The sequence below is a fragment of the Sarcophilus harrisii genome, chromosome 1 (assembly GCF_902635505.1).
Source record: "Sarcophilus harrisii chromosome 1, mSarHar1.11, whole genome shotgun sequence".
NCBI lineage: Eukaryota > Metazoa > Chordata > Mammalia > Dasyuromorphia > Dasyuridae > Sarcophilus > Sarcophilus harrisii.
Window position 1 is genome coordinate 266,336,742 of NC_045426.1, and position 7,789 is coordinate 266,344,530.

The 7,789-nt window shown below is 34.3% G+C and overlaps 1 pseudogene; it reads right to left on the reverse strand.

Annotated features, from left to right (window-relative positions):
- Positions 1-350: 350 nt before the first annotated feature.
- Positions 351-1,483, reverse strand: LOC111719461 (annotated as a pseudogene).
- Positions 1,484-7,789: the final 6,306 nt, after the last annotated feature.

The following is a 7,789-nucleotide window of genomic DNA, read 5'->3' on the forward strand; positions in this document are numbered from 1 at the left end:
GTTTAGAAAGGGAATATAGCAGAATGGAAACATACCCCTCCCTGTGGAGTTCTGGATTTAAATCCTGTTTCTCACTTACTGTCTGTGACCCTAAGTCACACTCTGGACTTAGTTTCCTGACCTAGAAAACAAGAGGGCCTTCCCTTAGTTCTAGTTCTGCAATTTCAATGCTCCTAATTCAGAACACTTTTCTCAGCACAACTCCCTCTTGTAGAGGTGTGCTAATGAACCAAGTGGCTTGGTAGACAGAATAATGGGCCTACAATCAGAAACGGAAATAATTTGGAATTATGCAAAAAAAAATTACTCACTTATTCTTATTCCCTGACCAAATGATATTTGTATCAATACTAAAAATATATTCTAAGTAATCCAAAAAAGAAAGGCTGTGGATTGTGACCTCCTTTCTTTCGGAAATTTTCCTCCTCAGTTCGGGCATCTCTTCCAGGGCACATCCATACACACACTTCCAAGCTCCGATGTCCAAGGAGCTGGCCACTGGAGTCTTTTAGGGTTATGTTGGGGAGGGTTGGGGGCCGGTTCATGCCCCTCATGCAGGAACTGTGGCACACGTAGATGTCATGGATTGTAAGACAATCACAGGAGACCTGTGGGGATATATAAGGCACAGACACACTCTGTCCCAAGGCGGTGACATCACTGAGCTACCCAGTCTGTAGGTTTCCTTCCACCCAGATTGGGTGCTGTGGGCATCTATGTGATTGGGACATCTTTCATGGGGGGGGAGGGACGGGAGTCAGCACTTACCTCAGTCATGTGTTCTGATTTCTTATGAATAGCCATAGCAGCTGAGTCGGGAACCAGCAGGGATGGTGAGGGGATCTAGAGCCCCCCCGCGGCAGGTCTCAGTCATCTTACAAAATAATTTGTTCAGTTCGAGGAGTCCAAGCAAGTGACAGACTCGGTGGTTCTGCAAGGAAGAAATCCAAGCCTGAAGCCAAAATCCCCAGGACAGTCCTTTTGGGATCTACTGATCATGTTGGCAGATTAGCTGGAGCACAAGCATCGGATAGCCATGATTTTCTTCACCAATTTCCAGTCAGTTTACACTGTCTGGTGAGGCAAACTGTGTATCATCTGTGTTCCACAAATCATCTGGCAAATTGTTCCACTATAATTTCCATGGGTTTGAGAAGATTTTCTAGCTCAGCTGAAGCTCCAGATCTGACAGTGATTCCTCAATGGAAGGTCTAGAAAGGCAGTTTGGCTGGAGACGGGCCCAGGAGAGCCCAGGGATTCTCTGCCTGAACTCTCCACAGCAGCTTCAAACTTTTTTGATTCTGTCATTTTTCTGTCATGAATCCCATATAAAAAATATTTTTAAAATGCTTTCCCATCCTGCAATTTCTTCTGACATGTCCTTCTCTCGTCTTAGAAGAGTTTCTACTAAGCAATTGAATCAAACTTTCTTATAGGATATATAACATTTTGTCGCCATAATTTACCTGCTAAACAAGTACATTTCGTTATCAATCTTCTACAAAGTTGGTCATAAAAATCTATCTGGATTCTGATGTCTTTTGTAGTTCATTTACTAATCTGTATTTTTTCTTTCAGTTCTATTTTCTTCATTATGCATCAATTCATACAAATCTTTCTATTTCTGAACTCATGATATTTTTATACTATTAATAATATATTATACCACAATTTCTTCATCCATTTTCCATTTTATGAACATCCTTTCCCTCTTTAGACTCCATTTTTTCTATCACTAAAGTGAAGCTACAAATTTTTTTTGTTGTTATTTTCTTACTTTTCTGTTTTATTCTATTTATTTACTAATTGTGATTTTAACACATTATGGCATGATTAGAAAATTAGGCAATTGACTCAATAACATATCTTTTTATCTATTTTAAAATAAAATATTTAATTTTATAAGGTGTTATTTGCTAAAATATTCTTTGCAAAAATAATTGATGAATATGTGGCCTTTCTTTTTTGCTTTAAATGGAGTTTATCTTTAGTATTTATATCATTTGGTCAGAGAATAAGAATAATTGAGTAATTTTTTTTGCATAATTCCAAATTGTTTTCCAAAATGTTTTAGGCCAATTCTTGGCTTCCTTAACAGTTTGTTAGGGACACTTTTCAACAACTCCTTCAAATTGTTTTAATTTACATTTTCCTTAAAAGTGATGTTACATTATTTATATGATTATTGATAGATCCTATTTCTTCTGTTGAAAATGGTTTATTTGTGTTCTTTGCTGACTTGTCAATTGAGGAGTGACTATTAATATAGTTGTATTAATCCCCTATACTGTATGTCATTCTCAGGGATTTTTCACGCATCACATACCAGAGTATTAATAATAACAATTTGCAAGGCTATATTTTTTCTATTAGTTTATGAAAACAAAGTGGTAGAGAAATTTTATGAAAGAGTTTTCAAATAAAATCATTCACTCTGACATTTTGTTGACAATTGTCAATGCAAAAGTGAGAGAAAACAAAAATGGAGAAAAATATATGGAAAGTATAATTCAATAAGATGAAGCAATGCTAAAGACTTGCATATTACATGGAAAACTCAAAACTTTATTTCATAAACACTTTCTTCGAGAAAAGAATCTGAAGGTGCTGGATTTGGCAAGTAGCAAGTAACAACTTACAGAAATAAATGCTTTATTTTAACAGATAAGAAGACATGTTATTGAGTCAGCTGTCTAATTTTCTATAATCATGCCATTAATGTGGTAGAGTTAAAAATCTGAATTAGTAAATAAATAAAACAAAACAGAAAAGCAAGAAGAAGAAAAAGCAAGAAACATAAAATGTTCAATTGAAAGAACAATTGAAATTTATTTAAAGGAGTATTTAATAAGTCAAAAATGAGAAATGGACAACAGAAATGACATTAATATGACAATGATTTGTTACAGACATCTAACCAATGTAAACTAATTGTCACAACCTGGAAACTAAAAGAAAACATCTTACTAAATATCTGGTTTACTTGGAAAAATAGAGAGAAATGTCAATCAAAGGCAATACTAGATAAGAAAATAAATTCATTAAAAAATCTTATAGGTAATGATACCTGTCATTACTTACCTCTCAGATTGACTAAGATGACAGGAAAAGATAATGATAAATGTTGGAGGGGATGTGGGGAAAGTGGAACACTAATGCATTGTTGGTAAAGTTGTGAAATGATCTAAACATTCTGTAAAGCAATTTGGAATTATGCCCAAAGGGTTATAAAACTGTGCTACCCTTTGATCCAGCACTGTTTCTATTGAGTTTGTATCCTGAAGAGAATATAAAGGAGGGAAAGGGATTCACATGTGCAAAAATGTTGTAGCAGCCCTTTTTTGTAGTGGCAAGGTACTGGAAATTGAATGGATGTCTATCGGGGGAAAATGGCTGAATAAGTTATGGAAGATAAATGTAATAGAATATTATTGTTATATAAAAATGTTAAGCAGACTGATTTCAGAAAAGGCAGGGAAGACTTGCATGAACTGATATAAGTGAAGTGAACAGAAACAAGAGAGTACTGTACCTAACAATAACAAGATTATGTGATTTTCAACTATGGTGGACTTGGCTCTTTTCAATAATGGGGTGATTCAAAGCAATTCCAGTAGACTAGTGATGGAAAGAGCCATCCATATCCAGAGAGAGAATTTTGGAGATTGAATGTGTATCAAGCCATAGTATTTTCACCTTTGCTATTTGTTTTCTTGTTGTTATTTTTCCTTATTTATTTTTTCCTTTTTTGATTTGATTTTTCATGTGCAGCCTGACAAATATGGAAATATATTTAGAAGAAAAGTACATGTTTGCTTGCTGTCTTGTGGAGAGGGGAGGGGAAGAAGGAGAAAAATTTTGAACACATCGTTTTGCAAAAGTGAATGTTGAAAACTAACTTTGTATTTGGAAAAATAAAATATTAAAAAGAAAAAAAAAACTTATGAAGAAAGATTCTGAATGACTATGTATTCATAGTCTCTATTGTCTCCAGTGCTTTACAAAATTTGGCAACATATTTATTCCTTTTTTTCCATGAGATAATTGGGGTTAAGTGACTTGCTTAGGGTTACATGGCTAGGAAGTGTTAAGTGACTGAGGCCATATTTGAACTCAGATCCTCCTGACTTTAGATTTGGTACTTTATACACTGCACCATCTAGCTGCCCCAATGTATTTAACTAATCAAAAGTATCATAAAAAGGGAAGGAGGACTACAAGCAAACAAAAAATTGTTGTAGCAAATTGTTATTTCCATCAAAGGCAGAAGAAATACCACACTTGGATCTTTGTATAATTTCCCCAAATATATTTACAGAGAAGATAGCAATTAAATAGAAGAGAACTGAATCAATGAAAGCTGCCAAATTGGACCAAATTTTTATATACAGAGATTTGTATTGATAATGACACCATTGTAAAAGAATTCAGGGACCAATATGTTGTTGTTTTCATTCATTCATTCATTCATTTATTTATTTATTTATTTATAGTCCTTCATTATTGAAAAGACCATGACATGGGGCAGGGGCGGGGAAGAAGGGAGGGAAGATGTATGATATTATGACAGGGAAATGAATTGAATTTAAATGAGGAAGGGTTATACAAAGTCACCAATCTTACTTTCTCTTTTGGAGTGGTCTGGATCCAGTGGCAAGCTATAGATCAGGTTTACTTGGTTTGGCCCTGGATACAGTGGAAAACTTAGGAAAAACATGCAAAAAACTTATTAATGCCAAAATGTAACTTATAAAATATATATTTATTCTGGAATCTGAATAAAATCTTTGAGATCCATCTATACAAAATTAAGGCCATTCTTAATAAATGTCTTTTGTAACAAATGAACAAGGCTTTTAAAAAATAATAATAATAATAACTTAAAAGATGACCATTTTACAATAAACTAAAACATATAGAAAAAGTTAGATGTGACTGGTTTTTTTTGTTTGTTACTTAAAAATGATTTGATATAACAAAATGCTGTCTTGAACTTTCTTTTACAACAAGGTATTGATCATCCATGTGTCAAAATTATCTGAGATTCCTTGAAGGATAAAATAACAGCAGTAAAATGTTTCAAAAAACATTTTGACTATAAACATCTTCCAAACAGAAGTCAGGGAGAGATATATATTCACAAAAGATATTCAACAATTTGATGAAGTTCTGGTATTATGTCCAAGTTGAAAAGGGATTTTCTATGGGTGATGAGTCCTGATAATATTGCATCTAATTATGGAATATTAGAGAGTGTCCTGAAAAAGATCTGAAATCACTCAAAGGAACCAGGGCTGACCATACACACTGCAATGGACAAACAGATAAAGAATTTACATTGCCCAGATTATGCTTTTGGAAGGACAACTTCTAACACTTCTCTGACAATATGTGTATCTGAGATTTCCAATAAAGATGGACAATGAGATGGTCCATAGTTGGAAGTAAAACAGGCTTCATTGCTGTCAGGAAACTATGATACTCCTTTAATGTAGTTAGGCTTCTTAAGAAAATAAAGTTGTTATATGGCAGCAAAATACAGAATGTGACAGTCCATGAAAAAATTAAAAATAAAGATCACATGTAGGTACATGAGGAGTGTGAATAAGCTCCAATGTATAACCAAAAAGCAAATCTGAAGAATAAGAGTGAAAAATGTCATACACCATGGGTGCTTAACTTTTTTATGTGACATGGACCTATTTGGCTTTCTGGTGAAGACTATGGACCTTTTCGTAGAATAATATTTTTGAATATATAAAATAAAATACACAAGAATACAAAGGAAATAAATTATATTTATATCTTTCTATCAGAAAGAAAAACAAACAAATGCCAGAGTTGAGATTAATAAATCCTGTTATACGAATCCAACCATTTTGGAGAGTAGTTTGGAACTATGCTCAAAAAGTTATCAAACTGTGCATACCCTTTGATCCAGCAGTGTTACTACTGGGATTATATCCCAAAGAGATTGTAAAGAAGGGAAAGGGACCTGTATGTGCACGAATGTTTGTGGCAGCCCTTTTTGTAGTGGCTAAAAACTGGAAACTGAATGGATGTCCATCAGTTGGAGAATGGCTGAATAAATTGTGGTATATGAATATTATGGAATATTACTGTTCTGTAAGAAATGACCAACAGGATGATTTCAGAAAGGCCTGGAGAGACTAACACGAATTGATGCTGAGTGAAATGAGCAGGACCAGGAGATCATTATATACTTCAACAACAATACTATATGATGACCAGCTCTGATGGACCAGGCCATTCTCAGCAACGAGATCAACCAAATCATTTCCAAAGGAGCAGTAATGAACTGAACCAGCTATGCCCAGAAAAAGAACTCTGGGAGATGACTAAAAACCATTACATTGAATTCCCAACCCCTATATTTATGCACACCTGCATTTTTGATTTCCTTCACAAGCTAATTGTACAATATTTCAGAGTCTGATTCTTTTTGTACAGCAAAATAACGTTTTGGTCACGTATACTTATTGGATATCTAATTTATATTTTAATATATTTAACATCTACTGGTCATCCTGCCATCTGGGGGAGGGGGTGGGGGGGTAAGAGGTGAAAAATTGGAACAAGAGGTTTGGCAATTGTTAATGCTGTAAAGTTACACATGCATATATCCTGTAAATAAAAGGCTATTAAAAAAATTAAAAAAAAATAAATAAATCCTGTTATAAAAGAAATGTATCATAAGAAGAGAAGATGGGTTGTTAAGGCCATCTTAGGGAAAGTCTGATATTTATATCCTATAAGATCAGGATTGATTTTGGAATGAAATGAGGTACTCATAAGTCATCAACAGTTAGCAAGAGATTTATTTAGCCATAACATGTAAAAATTATACAGTAGCACTAAATTGAACTAGACAGACCTGCTTGATCTCCACATGGACAAAAACTTGCCAGAAGGAATTATGTGTTCTTTAGTCTTCACCAAATCTGATTGACCCTGTATGGGTGAAATCTTTTAAGCTTTCTAAGTCTCAGTTTCATAAATTTTGCTTTATGATCTCTTATAGGTCTTGTAACTGAATGTGTGTGTGGGGGTCATGAAATTATGATTTCTTATTAAATGTTTGGTTTATATACCTATTTTATATACCTAGGATCACATAAAAATTTCTCCAGTATTTTCCACTATCCTAAGTGGGAAAACATTAAGAAACCCTGATCTAGGTGACCAGTTTCTGTCCCCAAAGACTGGGGTGTCATATAGGTACAGCCAAAGTATATCCTGAATCTTTTCCCATTTTAGTACCAATCATTTATTGTCTTTTAGATTAGCACATTTAGCAGATTCCTTGTGAAGAACTTGTGGGAATGTAGGGACAAAAAATTCTACAAGATGAGCAATCAATATTGTTAAATTATAGCTAACTATAAGCACCCTGCTATTGATATAGAAATGCATCTTTACTGTAAATATTCCTTGCTTCAAGTAGAACACAGGTGGTCCTGCCCTCCTTGACTTCAGGAAGGATGAGAGGAACCAAAGGGAGGTTAGGAGCCAAACCAGTCATTGTCAGCAAGTTCCCTCTGGGCTGAAGGGTCTTAAACCTTACCCAGAGCTCCCCGACTAACTGAGGCTCTTTACAGTAAACCCATTTGAGATTCATCATAATTTTTATAATTTTCACATATATACTTTCTCAGAAATGTTAAACTCAAGGTCAAAACTCTTGCATAGTACCTAAACCAGATTAGAATGTTATTGGGTGTTGTGGGTGGTTATACTTTGCTAGTACATATTTTAAAATAGGAAAAAA